At 34.8% G+C, this 17,355-nt stretch overlaps 1 long non-coding RNA gene across 3 annotated transcripts; it reads right to left on the bottom strand.

The window, feature by feature from the left end:
* Positions 1 to 13,917: 13,917 nt before the first annotated feature.
* Positions 13,918 to 17,124, bottom strand: LOC131051880 (uncharacterized). Of its 3 annotated transcripts, none has more exons than XR_009358501.1 (4): positions 17,012 to 17,026; positions 15,901 to 16,050; positions 15,423 to 15,820; positions 13,918 to 13,958 (listed from the first exon to the last, which is right to left on the bottom strand). It is a non-coding gene; the product is annotated as an uncharacterized LOC131051880 (long non-coding RNA). The 3 variants fall into 3 exon arrangements; XR_009358502.1 differs by having other exon boundaries at positions 15,919 to 16,050; XR_009358500.1 differs by lacking the exon at positions 13,918 to 13,958 and having other exon boundaries at positions 15,076 to 15,820; positions 17,012 to 17,124.
* Positions 17,125 to 17,355: the final 231 nt, after the last annotated feature.

The raw sequence follows: 17,355 nt of genomic DNA, 5'->3' as shown, positions 1-17,355 counted from the left end.
TTTAATTTGATAGAATAATATTTTAAACTCAAATCATTACTACACATATAATTTGTTAAATTTTAATTTAATATTTTATTATTATTTTAAAATAGTAACTGAATATATATATATATATATAGAGAGAGAGAGAGAGAGAGAGAGAGAGAGAGAGAGGTTGTTGTGGATTTTACCATGCATTACATATAAATTATTTAACAGCTTCCTTGATGGTTTCTCTCGCCCATCCGCTCCCACTTGGTAACGCGTCTCCTAACATGCATTTGGTTGTTCATCTGGGACCGCAGGGTGTGTTTCAAGTTGTGTCTTCAAGGCTTTTGGTTAACTTCTACTCCTATCAAGAAATGTATCCATTGTGACTCTACTTGCCCTAGAGATGGATTTGGTATGTGACTAACAATGTGTCCTATTTTTCTACTAAAGGACCGATAGCCACCAATGGCCCTCACTTTTTGACTTGCATTGATGAATTTTAGATAATTGGACTTCTTTGGTTAAGGGTAAGTTGAAAATTTACCCTTGTGCTGGCTGATATTTTTGGGTTTTTTCTAATTCTTCTCATGGTCACGAGGTTATTTTAGTTGTTGGGGATTGGGAATGGGATTTGCATCCTCTTTACATTTGTTCTTGGACCTTTTTTTTGATCCTCTAATAGAATTTGCTAATGTTTCTCACATTTGTGTGATACTATCTTACCTCAACTTCCAATTTTTGTGTAATTATACCTATCTAGCGATTGGAAATGTTATTGGTCAATGCCTCAAAGTGGACTCAACAACTTCAAACTTTTATCATACATACTATGCTCATTTTCAAAAGATGTGAACCTTTCCAAAGCTTTGGCTGGGGAGATTGTGTTGAAGATAAATGGTGTTCTTTGGATGCAATTGGTTGATTATGAGGCCATCCCTTTTCATTCTATGAATTATTTTCCTATTGAACACTTGGTATCAGTTTGTCCTCGTGGCTCTCATAAATTGTCTTCCTCAACCTATTGGATGATTTCTCTTCGTCATCATCTCACAATATACACTACTGATTGGGATGAAAATTTTGGCAATTTAGGAACTTCTACTCCTCATTTAGCTCTCATAGCTCATTACTTTGGTTTCCTTACTAATCCCTGGTGGCTAGATGTTTTTTATGTTGATCTTGAAACTCCTCCCCAAGATCAACTGGTTATTCCAGAAATTTGTTTGTCGATTTCCTTGAATGATTCCACAAGTCTAGTTAAGACAACCCCACCTTGCCCCTTAACTTCTAATGGTCACTTCAATTTTGAAGGCTCCACCCCTTGTCAAAATGTTCTAGATCTTGATGATGGTTCTTCAAGGATATGTCTACAATGAAGAAAGAAATTTCTTACCAAGAAGGCTCCTTCTTCTTAGGTTATGTTGACGAAGAAATTTTACCTATGTTTTGATGTAAACTTTGATGATTTCTAATATATTCGAGCCTTGCTAATTTTTGGCTAGTTGACTTGTTTTATTGTTTCAAAATTTATTTTGTTTTGGTCATTCTATGCTTTAAAATAGGTTTTTGTTCCTTTCAAAATCATGGTTATTTAGTATAAATATGTACCACGCATGATCAATAGACTTCAATCATGAAAATTTAAGATCAAATATACAATTAATAGTCAACAATAGTTCATAAATTATTAAATGGCATATACAAAAGTAACTAGAATAGTGCACATCTAGAAGATTACATGGATAATATTATATGGGAAACCATTGTAAGAGAAAGTGCACACCAATTAGACCTTCATAGTGTTGGCTTGACGATGATGATATAATTGTAATAGGTTGTTTGATGATTTTATTTGTGTTGTCATTGATGGAAACCATGTTTGTTTAGTCATCTAGGTCATCTAGACCAACCTGTATAGCCTAACCGATAGTGGAATCAGTTAGACAACAAACCTGCTAAGTTGTTGTCAATCGGTAAAAAGGAACAAAACGATGATCAAGCGACTAGTACGAATGATTGGAAAAGATATAGACATTGTGGTTTTACATGAGTGTTGGAGATAGGAACATGCACCTATGTTCCAAATCGCATCAACACATTCAGTGTATTAGGCAAGTTATGATGGATTTGCCAATCACAATCAGGAAGAATAGAGAACCGGTACAACAGAGTTGGTTTGATTGGTAACCGGTAGACTTATTGTTATGCTTTTAAGTTATGAATTATTTTATCAACAAAAGATAAGTGTAATGAGCAAGAAAATGTAAAAGGTGACTAGATTCAATGAACCTAGGGAATTGTTCCAAGTTTCTTAACCGACCTAACAGAGTTCTTTATAAGGAGGTGTAAGTTGTATGATTTCATGTATCAAGATTGAGAATTTGATCATGTGATTGAAGAAGAAGTTAGGTTTTTATGTCTAGTTGGTGATAGAAGTTGAGCAGAAGCAGATCTAATTAGGCACAGAGGTGATAACTTCATATCAGTTGAACTTGTTGTCTTCCTAATAGTTGCAACAAGAAAAAACTCTAACAAGGTCACTCCTAACTGGGTGCGATAGGATCCTAGCAGGTCCGAAGGTGAAATCCTCTAACCAGGTGACACATTAGCTTGTGTTTATAAATCCTAGTAATGTGGGTAGAAACTAAGAGGGCTGGGTCCTAATAGGCCTTATTGTATAGCTCTTAACCAGACTAAAACACTCTTAATCAGGTGTGCCCCTAACAGGGTGATTGTATGACCTTAACCGGTAAGATCTCTATACTGCAATTAGAAGATCCTTATGGGTATTAATTCCCATCGTGGTTTTTCCCATTTGGGTTTCCACGTGAAAAATCATTGTGTTATGGTTTGCATGCTTTGTTAGATGTTTTCTTATGTGGTTATATTTCTTGCATACTTATTGATTTTCAATTTGGTGAAAGTTGTTACCACATTTATTAAGTTATTGCTTGCACTGATTCGCCCCCCTCTCAGTGCCTTATAATTTTATCAATTGGTATCAGAGCCTAATTCCCTTAAGGCTTAACTATTTGGAAGGATCTCTAAGGCTAACATGGGGGAAGGTTCAATAAGTTACATAGATCTTTCACACAGGCTTGCAGAATTTGAAGAAGCCTATGGTGAAAAAAGGTCAAGTACAAAGCTTCGTTGGCTAAGAGAAGAGAGTTAGCTAAGCAGTTGATGGAACTTACTGAAAATAGTTCATCTGAGGAGGAAACCATTGATGCCTTGTCTAATGAGGTTAAAAAGGTGAATGATGAAAAGACAAATTTGAGGAGAGAGTTGGAAGCCCTTACCATCAAGATGAGCCAAGAGTTGGAAGTGAAGAGGACAATTGAAGATGAAATAAGAGATAAGGAGCATGAGATCTTTAAGCTGAACTAGGAGATTGGTACCCTACATGCACATCTTCATGAGGAAAAAGAGAAAATACAAGCTGATCTAGACATGACTATGTCTCTTAGAGAAAGTCTAGCAAAGAAGAATGGGGGATTCCAACAACCAAGAGTCCTCCCCAAAATTGACTTTTCTGCCATTACCAATAGTCCATCTTTTACCTAATCTTAAGACAATTTTAGTTTGGACAACATTGTTCCAAATAGCAGAACCAGTAGAGGCATCATAGGAATTAAAAAAATATGAAAGAGATATCTGAGGTTGCATATATTTGGCTTGCCAGATTGAGTTCCATTCATTGGTTTTTCCAAACAATCTCTAGATTTGTTTGGCGAGAAGGGCTTTATTGATGATTTTAATGTTTCTCAAACCAAGGCCACCCTGCTTTTTAGGTCTACAAACTTTGTCTGAGGCTATCAGAGATATCCTTTTCCTCTCCTCAACCCCTGACCATAGGAAGGACTTTTGAATTTTTTCAATAGCATCGGCAAATTTGGTTGGAATTCTAAACAGACTTAAAGCATACACAAGAAGATTCTAGAGGGAAGATTTTAATAATTGGATTTTCCCAGCTTGGCTCAGAAGGGCCCCTTTCCAATTGGCTAATTTTTTGTGGAATCTATCCACCAAGCTACTCCAAAACATCTCAAGGGGCTTTCTGTACAGAGGGAGACCCAAATAGGTAGAGGGGAGCAAGCTGATATGACAATCCAAAATTCTAGCAATTCTTCCTTGCCTATCTTCAGGAGTGCTGAGGAAAAAGAGGGAGCTTTTCATCTAGTTAATCAGTTGACCCGTGGCTTTGCAGTAGTTAACCAGTGCTAATTTAAGGATTTTGGCTTCCTTGATAGTAGATGCACCCATCAACACCGTGTCATCAACAAATTATTGATGGGAACAGATCATGTCAGCCGACTATGGTCTGGCACCTTTCAGTTGACCTTTTGAAACAAGTTTATTGATATATCTGCCCAGGCTTTCAGCCAATATAACAAACAAAATAGGAGATATAGGATCCCCTTGTCTGAGACCCTTGGAAGACTTGAAGAAGGGGAAAGGAGAGCCATTGACAATAACCAATAAAGAGGGAGTAGAGATTAGCTAGGAGATTATCTGGATCACTTTCTCACCAAATCCGAAAGCCTTGAGGATACTGAGAAGAAAGCACCAATCCACTTGATCATAAGCCTTAAACATGTCAAGTTTCATTAGGAAGCCTTGGTTTTTGGATTCTTCCAGGGAATGAATAACCTCATGGATCGATATGATGGAATCCAAAATCTGCCTACCAGGAATGAATCTGGTTTGTTGAGGAGAAATAATATTAGGTAGAATGGAGATCAATCTAAGGGTAAGAACCTTAGATATAATCTTGTAAAAGGAATTGCACAAACTAATTGGTCTAAAAATATTTGTAGAGTCAGCTCCCGGGGTCTTAGGGATAAGGACCAAAAAACTAACATTAATTTCTTTCAAAATCATCTTAGCACCAAAGAATTCTTTTACACCATTAACAATGTCCTGACTGATGATATGCCAACATGACTAAAAGTAGAACATCGAGAAACCATCTGGGCCAGGAGCTTTAATACCTTCAAAGGAAAAGACATCACGCTTGATTTCAGTCTTCAAAGGGATGGCAGAGAGAAAAATATTTTGGTCTCTCTCGATCATCTTTGGAATAGCAACAAGTAATAAATCTTGGGCACTTTTATCCAGATTGCAAATAGCCATTAATAGAGAAGAGAAGTAGGATCTAGCTTCCTTTTTGATCTCATCTTCCTCAAAGGACAGAGTCCCCCATATGGACATTTTAGATATTTTGTTGGCTGCCTTATGTTTCATGGTAGTCATATGAAAGAATCTTGTGTTCTTATCACCTTCCTTGAGCCATAGAGAGCAGGAATGCTGCTTCTAGAATATCTCTTATTTTTTAATAATACCATGATATTTAGATAATATCTCATTCTCAAAAGTGATGGAGACCTGACTATACCCATTAGCTTGGATTTTAGCCTGAATATCTGTAAGATCAAGTTGGATCGTAGATTCAGAGGCAAAAATATCCCCAAACACTTCCTTAATCCATCTCTTAAACTTGTCCTTAACATTCCTTAAATTTTTAGCCACCCGGAAAATGGAAGATCCCTCCACCGAAATGTTCCACCAGTCTTTGATAGCTTCCTCAAGCTTTGGGTGGCTCATCCACATTTTTTCAAATCTCAAGGGGAAATTTCTCCTCCCAGAGGTGGGGTCTGCCACAAAATAAATCAAATAGTGGTCCAAGCCAATGCAAGGAAGCACATTTAAGGAGAAGGTATAATGAATGAACCAATCATTATAGATAAGGGCCCTGTCAAGTCTCACCTAGACCAGACCAGAGTCGATTCTTCTATTAGTCCAAGTAAAGTTAGCACCCTGTAGATCCACATCATGAAGTGCCTGGTTATCAATGAAGTTCATGAAATCCATCCTATTATCAAGATGAGAAGGAATTCCCCTAAGTTTCTCCTTCTCCTTGAGGGGAGTGTTAAAGTCTCCCATCCCCAACCAACCTTCAGAGTTGAACTGAGATCTGATAGAATCTAACTTTTTCCAAAATCTACATCAACCAAGTCTAGAATTTGGGGCATAGATGTTAGATAAAAGCCAAGTAGTCCCATTTTTAATGTGATGAAATCAAACAAACATCATATTATTGTCAAGCCAAACAATATTTCCCTGGACGTGCTGAAGGTTCCAAAAGAGAGAAATACCTCCAGAGGCACCTTTCGAGCTACCCCCCAAAACCCCACCATTCTTAATGCATGGTAAAATCCACAACAACTACTCTCTCTCTCTCTCTCTCTCTCTCTCTCTCTCTCTCTCTCTCTCTCTCTCTCTCTCTCTCTCTCTCTCTCTCTCTCTAATAATAAAATATTAAATTAAAATTTAACAAATTATATGTGTAGTAATGATTTGAGTTTAAAATATTATTCTATCAAATTAAGGAATATTTTTATGTATATTGAATATTAAAATATAAATGGATATAAAAATTAAAGATAATAATTAAAAATTGATTAGAATGTGATATAAAAAAGGTGGAAATGATAATTTAGGTTCTTACAAAATATTTCAACTTGAGTCTTCATAGAAAATGCCATTACTCATTATTTTATGTTATTTATAAATTCTACACTATTTATTTGACATAATTATCACACACTAAAATAAAGAAAAATGTGCTGCTTTGGAATGACCCACATAAAATAAAAAGTGGGACATGTATAAAAACATCCTCACTAACAAATGAGCTTCATCGAATGAACTCTAACACTAAAATGAATAAAATGACATTAATGCTAGTGTTTTGTGTCCATAATCATTATTTTTAACATTCCCCAAATATTTCTTATCATGCATAAACCTATATATTATAAACATTTTTAACCAAAAATATCATATTAGTGATCGTATTTTTGAGAAGGAAGTAGTCATACCAATACACAATTCTATAACATCATATAAAACATCAATAGTTATGAGCATTTATTTACCACAAATAATCTAGTAGCAACTCATAATATTAAATCTACAATGAATAAAAATAATTATTTTAAATATGCTTCCTACATGAAGTTATAAGAAGAAGCATATTGGAAAATTAAATTAATTATATTGCTATAAGAAATTTAATATAAAAGAAATATAGTACACTACAAAAATTTTACATATTTTACACTTCAAAAAAATGAAGTGTTATTCAATTAAGAAAGGTTACAAAACACTTGCAAGAATTTAGTATTTAGGAGTATCACATACAAAATTTAGGTGTAATAATACCTATAGAACATACAGTTAGAGTATTTCATAAATAGGAGGAGCTATAAATGAAACTAACAAAGTATAATTAAGAAACTATGTGCTACAACCATCCAAAATGGGACAGTTGAATATCTCCAACATATCAGCCCCATTATCTTCATTCGAAGATGTCTTATGAAATGACACAACATAATTTGTGTTTGCTAAATAGTGCCAAGACTCATTAGTTAACATCATTCATTAATTCTTTGGTAGTTTTTTCTTTTGTATAATTGACACTACTTAAAAAAATTGAATTTGTCTAAAATCATGCGATCTTTAAGAATAAACATAATTAATATATATTTATATGACTATGTTTTTTAAATACTACATACGAATGAGGACAGATATCAGGATCAAACCAGGAGCCTTGTTGAGTCTTTTAAAAGACTCACCTTTTATAACATTCTTGTGCAGGTCTCTGCTGTCATGGTCATGGAGAGAGACAAGTTTTTGCGGTTCCTAAAAGATGGGTCTGCTTCCATGTTTGTTTATGAGATGAGTTGCGGCTATGAGTGGATGAGGTGTGTTGAGAACATTTCCTTCTTTGAGGAGGCCCTCAACAAACTTACTAAGGAAGTCAAGGACAATAGGGGCCCTTCCTATGACCAGATTGAGATGCTGATCCAAATCAGACTGGAAGGAGAATAAAATGTTTAAGAACTGATAACAGTGGTGAGTGTTGCAATACAGATTTTGACAAGTACTGTGTAGACCATAGAATTAAAAGACATAGAACTATGCCATATACTCCACAACAAAATGGAGTTGCTGAAAGGTTGAATCGGTCTCTGATGGAGAAAGCAAGAAGCATGTTGTGTAGTGCTGGACTGGAACATAATTTTTGGGCAGAAGTAGTTGCTACAACATGTTACCTATTGAACCGATCACCTACAATAGCATTAGTAGACAAGACACCTATGAAAGCATGGTCTGGTAAGAAACTTTCTCTAAGACACATTTGTGTGTTTGGTTCAGAGGCACATGCACATGTGCTTGATGTTAAAAGATCTAAATTGGATAACAAAGTAGTCAAATGTATTTTCATTGGATATGGAGTTGGAGTTAAAGAATACAAGCTTTAATATCCTGAGACTGGAAATTTTGTGTACAACAGAAGTGTCATCTTCTGAGAGTTGAAACCTATGTCTATAGATAAACCAACAGAGAAGGAAAAAGACAAGGATGTGGTTGAATTTCCACTAGGAGAAGAAGTGACAACTCCAGATGTACCTGAAGATGAGAATGAAGAGAGTTCAAGTAGCTCTAAAAGTTCAGAAGAAGAACAAAATGAAGCCTCACCACAAGTGTTAAGAAGATCCACATGAGAGAGGCGACAACCTGATAGGTTTACACCATATAGGTATAATTTTTCAATGTTGAATGTAAATTGTGCCTATGCTTTACTTGTTGATATTGATGAGCCTAGGAATGTAAAAGAAGCCACACATATGTCAGATTTAGATTCTTGGTTGGAAGCCATGAATGATGAAATGAAATCTTTGGACAAGAATGGAACATGGAATCTGGTATCCTTGCCTAAAGGCAAAAAGTCAGTGGGCTGTAAATTGGTTTTGAAAAGGAAGTATGGTCCAAATAGCAGCATTGACAAGTACAAGGCCAGATTGGTCACGAAGGGGTAATCCCAAAAGGAAGGTATTGGCTATGGAGAAATTTTCTATCCTATAGCTAAGTTGATGTCTATTAGATTTCTTTTGTCACTTGCAGTTGTATATGATTGGGAAGTTGAGCAAATGGATGTGAAAACATCATTTCTTCATGGGGACCTTGAAGAAGAAATCTATATGTCCTAGCCTGAGCACTTTGTGAAAAAGGATAAAGAACATTTGGTATGTAAACTAAAGAAGTCTCTTTATGGTTTGAAATAGTCTCCCCGAATGTGGTATCAAAAATATGATACATTTGTGTTGTCCTTGGGATTTGTTAGATAGAAAGTCGATCATTGTGTGTACCACAAGGTTGAAGATGATAAGATCCTTATTATTGCTTTGTATGTTGACGACATGTTGTTCCTTGGAAATAACAAAGATATGATCTCAGACTTGAAGTCCCAATTATCCTTGAAGTTTGAAATGAAAGATTTGGGGTCAACAAACTACATTCTAGGAATGGAAATCAAGAGGGACAGGTCTAAGAGAAAGTTTTGGCTCGGCCAGAGAAAGTACATCACTAGTGTTCTTGATAAGTTTAATATGTCTGACTGTAAACAACAAGTTGTTCCTATTTTGCAGGGAACCAAAATATCTGTGCATGATAGTCTGAAATCTCCAGAGGAGATAGATGACATGAAGAGTATACCTTATGCAAGTGCTATTGGCAGCTTGATGTATGCAATGGTTTGTACAAGGCTAGACATTGCCCAACTAGTGGGAGAATAAAGAAGATTTATGCCAAACCCAGGAAGACCACATTGGGATGCTGTAAAGAGAGTTTTTAGATATCTGAAGGGTACTTCAGACTTTGCATTATTTTATCATGGTAATATGAATGATTCAAAGAGAACTTTCAACATTTGTGGTTATGCAGATTCTGATTGGGCAGGGGACATTGACAGCGGAAGATCCATCAGTGGATACATTTTTGTTCTGAATGGTGGAGCAATAAGTTGGATGAGCAAGCGATAGTCTGTAGTCGCTTTGTCCACTACAATGGCAGAGTACATGATAGCCACACATGCTTGTAAAGAAGTTGTTTGGCTTAGGCGTTTGAGTACAGATATTGGTTTTGATGCAGGGCAAGTTGAAGTGCTAAGTGATAGTCAGAGTGCTATGTTTAGCGAATAATCCTACGTACCATGCCATGTCTAAACATATAGGTGTGCAATTCTATTTTGTGCGTGACATGGTAGAAGATGGAAAGGTTAATCTAAACAAGGTAGACACTCAGGAAAATGTTGTGGATGCATTAACAAAACCGGTGAGCACTCACAAGTTCAGGTGGTGTTCTAACTCGATGGGTCTCACTACCCATCCCTCTTTATAATATTTGGAAAGTGCCCAATTAGTCTAGTGAATTCCTCATCAAGTGGGAGTTTGTTGGAATTATGCCTCTAATTCACTTGACCTTTGTTCCTACTGATCGGGTTAACTTTGGCCGATGAAATAGTGTGAAGAAAATATGTGAACTCTATCAATATATCTGTTGCTGATGAACTCGACATATCAGAGCTCAAAGTAGCAATTTTGAAGTCATCCCGATGACCCGACGAAGTCATCTTCGGTCATCGGGGTAGCATCGGTTATCGGATGGACGAAAGGATAAAAGACTTGTAGTTTAGATCCTCATCCAATGGTCATCGCTTTACTACTATGAAAAGGTGCACGTATGTTATTTCCTGTGACTTGGCAAACATGGTGGGGCCTGACATAAGTGAGCGGTCCAGGCGAGATAAGGGTCATGCAGATCAAAGATGGTCGAATGACGATCAAGGTTGATCCAACGGTGGTCATTATGTCATGATGGAAAACTACTCATTAGTATATTCCTCACGACATGGGGACCAAGTGGTGGGACCTGACAGGAGAGTGGCTAAGGTGAATTAAAGGCCGAGTAGATCGAAATGATCGGATGATGACCACAGAAGAGCCGACGGTGGTCATCAGGTTGCGATGGGAAATTTCTCATGAGACTTTCCATCGCAACCTAGCGACAAAGAAGAATTCCGAGTGGATAGTGAGGTCATGCTAAGATGTCAGAGAAGGGACCCGAAACCAATCAGGGGGTGCCACGTGGTAGAGCACAGAGACAAAGATCGGACATTCAGGATAGCTGATTGTTTGTCTTCCCGATACCAGATGGAGTCGACTTGTTTGAGCCGAGGATTTTTTGAATACAAATCGGTTCGATTCTTAGATGCATGTGGGATAATTGTTTTCTCACGAATGCAGACCAACGCAAACAGTTAGATGTCTAACTGATTGGTGCAAACTAATAGTTGAATGGTTAACATGAAAATGTATATGAAGCCAAGAGGAGACTTGAACATGGTTGTTGTTCTAATGATAAGTCGTATATTGTGGGGTGTAACCAAAGTGATCATAGTGAACATCTATGCTATGATAAAAGACTTTATTATAAAGTTTCTTTGCTGAGAATAAAGTGATCTTGTTGTCAGTGGTGGGTTTTTTTCCGAAAGGGTTTCCCATGTAAATTCATGGTGTTTATCTCTATCTATGTTTGAATTCTGGCATTGTCTCTGTTTCGTATATGCTAATCTTTGTATTATGTGAAGTTATAAAACACACTAGTCTTGTTTTCCCTACAAATTGACATTAGGGAAGCATTTTTCCGCACTGTGCTTTCCTTACACTTTTCCCCTAACCAAGGCTTGGATTGAAAGGTGGTGAAATTACGAATAAAATAATTCTAACCCACATTAATATTTTTAATAGACACTATTAATTTAAAAAATCCACCAACAAAGATTATTAATTTAATATTAAAGATTAAACTACTATTATTACAATATAGAATATTGGCATGTTTTTAATTGATTAGATACTATTAAACTTTCACTCCACCAAGTATAAAAATAAACTTTATCATGAAACCATTTTCACATATCCATGTGTTCTTAAAAGAAAGTAATTAAATCTCAATGAAAAAAGATTTATTTGTAATCCCTTTAGAAGATCAACAACTTTTAGACAATTTAGTTTTAAAATAACTTACTTTCAGATTTTTCCTTAAAACTCTCAAACATACAGTCCCACCAAAAGTTTAATTAACTTTTTTCCTGCACATTTAAAACAAGGGCTACAGTGCTCCTACTAAAGTTGATAGGGAAGTTTTGGAAAAGGACATTGATAGGGTAGTTTTGGAAAAGGAGATTAAGGTGGTAGAATTTGCATGCCAAATGACCTCTAATAGGTTTGTAAAAAGAGCAATATGAGACTTTGACACCAACTTTCAAAAATGTTACAAGAGGAGAAAATAAGAAGGGTGGATGCGATTCCTAATAGAAGTTAAAAGGATAAAAGAGAAAGAGAAAAGAAATTGAATATTTAATTTGCGATTAAGAATGGTTTGATATCTAAATTAGGTAAGTAGTTTGACTCATAGATGTGACTTCTAGTCTTGTAGATATTTGTGAGTTCTATGTATTCCTTCTGTTCCCTTTTGCATAGATTTTGGGGACAATTATATGCATCCCCCTTTCAATTAGCCACATTACATTGTGAGGATTGGAGAGAAAGATTATTCTATGTGTATATGATAAATTATAATTTAGAATGTCCTAGGGAATCAGACCATTTCCTGAATCTTCATTGCCATTGCCAAAATTGTAAGTATTTCATAAAATTGAACAAACCAATTTTCAAGTGATTAAACTATTAAATAATTGCTCATTTCTAAATATTTCTGAATTTTGGTGATATTTTGCAAAATATTACAATTTATTGAAAGCTCTAACCCCAACCCTAATCTTATTTTTTCTATTGTAAATCATAATTTTTGAGAAAATCGTTAAATATTTACTAAATAAAAATTTAGAACTTGCGTTGGCTTGGATATTTTTAGTGTTGTATGAAATGAATGTGATATGATGGAGAACCGGTTCTATTGATATGTTTTGCCAACACTTTTGCATGATCAAGTACTAGTCATAATGTATTTGAGAATTGGAGGAGTGTTACTAATAAGAAGGATATTTTTTATTTTTAGTGTTGTATGAAATGAATGTGATATGATGGAGAACCGGTTCTATTGATATGTTTTGCCAACACTTTTGCACGATCAAGTACTAGTCATAATGTATTTGAGAATTGGAGGAGTGTTACTAATAAGAAGGGTATTTTTTGTTATTCTATGTTTGAACTAATGTTTGCATTGTAAAGCATTACCTTTGCAGATGATTCTTCATGCAATAAAAAATTCGGTGGAATCTACCTTGTTACTGTAGATCATGGGAATGTTGAGGATATTGTGAAAATAAACACCAAAATAAGAAAACCATAGGTGGATAAAGATGGAAAATTCCAAATTCTTACTTCTCATACTTATCTCCCTTGTTACTGTAGATCATGGGAATGTTGAGGATATTGTGAAAATAAACACCAAAATAAGAAAACCATAGGTGGATAAAGATGGAAAATTCCAAATTCTTACTTCTCATACTTATCTCCTAGAAGCTTGATTTTTACCTATATATTTTAGTTTTGTGTCTTGTGTCTTGACAATATAGAGAGAAATGAACTCCCATTTGCCTATAAGAGAAAACCTAAAACAATAATCATTTTCTTCTTTTTGAAAATGAGAACTCTTAAGGATATATTTTTGAAATTAAAATTCAATATTTTGTAACTCACTTTATCATGCACAATATAATCATCTTTGCCTTTTTAATAATCCAAAAGCATTCCTAAGATATATACACATATGAACCCCTTTATTTTTGCATAATTAAAGTGAAAATAATATTTTTCAACACCTTTAGTTATCTAATTTCAATTCCAAACTTATTATTTTGTAATAAATAATTTGTTTTTCATCATTTGACTAGATTATTTAATCATTTCCATATATAGGAAAAAATATGGACATGCAAAATAGCCACACAGAAGGAATGAAGACACATTATTATTATATACAAATGGGGATCCAGAATTGGACATGATTTGGATAGGGTTTCAAGGTTTCACAGGCTTTGATATCATACATCTTATTATTCCATGTCACTGGTAGCTTAAACCTTATACTTAGCTTAAACCTTATACCTGCACAATCGATTACGATTAAGATGTCAAGTGTACTTGCATGATATAAATAGCCGAAGCACATGATTTAATAACCAACTGAATGTAATTCAAACAAGGTATAACTGACATGTGACAACATCACATTTGTCTCGTTTCTAATCTACCAATTTAAATATAATATACAATTTATACAAGATGCATTACTCTACTGCATATAAGCAGATCATTGAATCCAAAATTTGCAATTAATCCATTATCTTCCCAAGGTTAGAAAGAAAATGATGAAGGTGAAAGAGCTATACAAGTTTAATCTTACATATAAATACAACACATGAATTCAAGTAGCAATATATTGGGCATTACACCTAGTCCTTGTATAGACAATGTAAAATTGAAATAAAGCTTGTTTCCTTATCAACATCTTTGTAACTTCCACAATGTTTATTCGATTAGAGATTCTTTCTGTCTAAATGAGAAAAAGTAAAAAGGTTGAAAATGATTTTTGATTGTCTGTCGCTTCTAGTCAAAATTTTAGTGATCTACTTGATGCTTATGTGATAAGCACAGTAGTTAGCGACATAAAATCTTATTAATGATCAAATGTTTTACTTTACACTTCACCCAGACTTATATTTAACAAAATATTGAATGCTAAAGTTTGTATTTCATAGACTATTTAAGGTTAAAAGAATACATTTTTTCCTTCTGATTGGATTTTTTTTTTTTTTTGAATTAGCTGTTACTGAGATCTGTAAGTTCAGTACTACCTACTTCACCTTTGCATTTATGAAAGTTGATTTATTGATGGTAAAGTTCAGTACTACCCACTTCACCTTTGCATTTATGAAAGTTGATTTATTGATGGTACAAACAACTTGTCCCGTGGACCAAATATAACACTTGGACGCAAAGCCCATGTTAAAAGACCATCTCTGCCATTTGATTTCAAAATCATTGCCTCTGCTTGTACTTTCATCTTAGAATAAATATCATTATGCTATAGTCAAATTAAAACAATAAATAGGAGTTCCAAAGGCTAATCATGTTGCAGAGTTCATCCTACATTGTATGTGTAATGCTCCTTTCTAAAAAGATGCAATAGACCAAAGTAACATATCAAAAAACCAAAGTAACATATCAAAAAGAAGTCTATTTAAGATTTTTTTACAGTAAAAATTATATACTTATCAGGATATGGTAAGAATTTATCCCCATTTATGATTTCATGGATTCCATCACAGACAATGCTTGAAGAGCTTTCATAAGTAAGCTTCTTGACTTTGCATGCAAGACAAGCATTGATTACCTGTCTTGTGCCTATGAAGTACAGAACTAGCCGATTTAATTTTGAATAAAACTAAACAAATTCCCATGCCACCACTCTCAACAGATATCTAAAATAAAATCCTAAAGCTATGACGAATCTACAGTCCATAGAATTTTCCAGATTAAAGAAAAAATGCTAGAAAATAAGTTATAAACCTTGAGCGATTTTCTACAAGTTTAAAAACTTCCCAAGACCGCGGTGGATCTGGACAAGGACTACTTCCTTGCCAGCAACAAGGGCACCTACGCCATTGTCTTCAGCGCAAAGAACATCACGCAAAACTGATATTTTGGAACTTATGAGCCCATGCTCGTCTCTAACATTCTCTTCAAAATGGGATGTTTCATTGTTCTTACCAACAACAGATCTGCCACCCAGAAGTCCGACCATGGCATGCATGAGTTGATTGTTGGAAGGACTTGTTTGTGGCTATAGGCAGCAGTGAGAAGTTTCTGCAGTGGTGAGTGGCGATACAAATATTGGTGGGTGTGGCATTTGGAAAGGTGGAGGATGCACTACAGAAGAACGCCCTTGTCGACGCCATCTGTCTTCTCTGCATGCAAAACCTGTCACTATGTCAACTTGTCAATATAGTTAAAATCATAATTGCCAACTGTCAAGATCATTGATTACTTGTATAGGTTTTGACACCTTCTACTTGAATATTTGCGCCTTCTCTTGCCTGCAACTACCACGTCTACTTTTGAGCAGACGCACAGATTGCAAAGTCTGACAAAATCTATATTGTTGAGCGTTCTCTTTGGGAATCAGTCTGCAAGTCTCCTGCAAAGCCAATCATAGACGGGCAAATACATGGTAGCATAAAAAAATGAGTAAGTTCTCCATAATACATAGCCAAATATGAATTCATATAACAAATCCAATAGTCTGATTGGTTGAACAAAGAAAGATTAATTACAGTTTAAAATTGCACATATCCCTAAGGAATAAAATAAATTTAATTATTGTAAGACATATGTTTTTGCCTTTTTGAAGATACGAGTTACGAGTTTCTTTAGCAAAGATAAAATATACGTTCTAGTTCGAGGAAAAATATATCATTCGGAAAGAACTCAGGAATTTTTTTTGGCACAAATTTTAGGAATAGAGAAAATCAATAAAAGTTGGAGGACTGTATTACATAACAAAGATAAAACATAAAAGAAAAGGGAAGATTCAGAAATCTGTCATCCATAGATGAATTGATTACAGTCTAAGGTTTGAAATTTGTTGTCCAGGATATTGAACTTGTTTGGAAAGAGATATTTACTAAGGCTTCACAATTTCAAATTCTATTGGCTGTTGTCTGCCAATACTACGAACCAACAAAGTAGAGAGTAAATGACACAAATCTGGAGCTCAAATTAAGTGATCAATACACACACAAACCTGGGGCTAAATGAAAAGATAATAATATGTCAATATGGACCAAATTCCTCATGATAACTATTGATTTTAAAGGATATTTAAGAAGGGGCAGTTAAAAATCGTATACGTAACGTGAATACATTACTATATGATAAAGACACCAAAATAAATAACACAACAGAACTAAATTCATTAGATAAGTGAACCTACAGACCAGGGATCGAATTATGGACCGTTCTAGCTTCCATAGATATACATTTTCTTTGAATTTGCTTGTGACAGATTTTAGTGAATTCAATTGACAAAGACTAACTCAGGATTTCTTCTTCGAAGACAGTGTTGAAGGAAATAATTTTAAAAAGGTCTGGAAGCTTACCCGGTATACCACGCAACGTAAATCCCCTTGGGTCTGTTCTGCAGGTCACCGAGCTCACGTGATCTGTACAGCCCCCTCCTCCTCCCAAACCCCTTTTTCTTGGAAGCCCTCAAAACCCATGAAAACAGAAAGTCCCCTCTTTTGGAATTTTTTTCCAGAATAAAAAGGTTTCCAACATCCTCCACTCCAAGCAAATTAGAAACTTCTTTTTAATTAATTACTTCCATTTAATAATTTCCATTATGATTATTTAATAACTTAAATCAATTCATCTTTTAAATAGTAACTTATTTTATTAATTATTCATGTTTATATTTTAATATAATTATTTAAACATTAATATT

This window comes from Cryptomeria japonica, chromosome 7 (genome assembly GCF_030272615.1).
Source record: "Cryptomeria japonica chromosome 7, Sugi_1.0, whole genome shotgun sequence".
NCBI lineage: Eukaryota > Viridiplantae > Streptophyta > Pinopsida > Cupressales > Cupressaceae > Cryptomeria > Cryptomeria japonica.
This window is presented reverse-complemented; position numbering and strand designations above follow the sequence as displayed.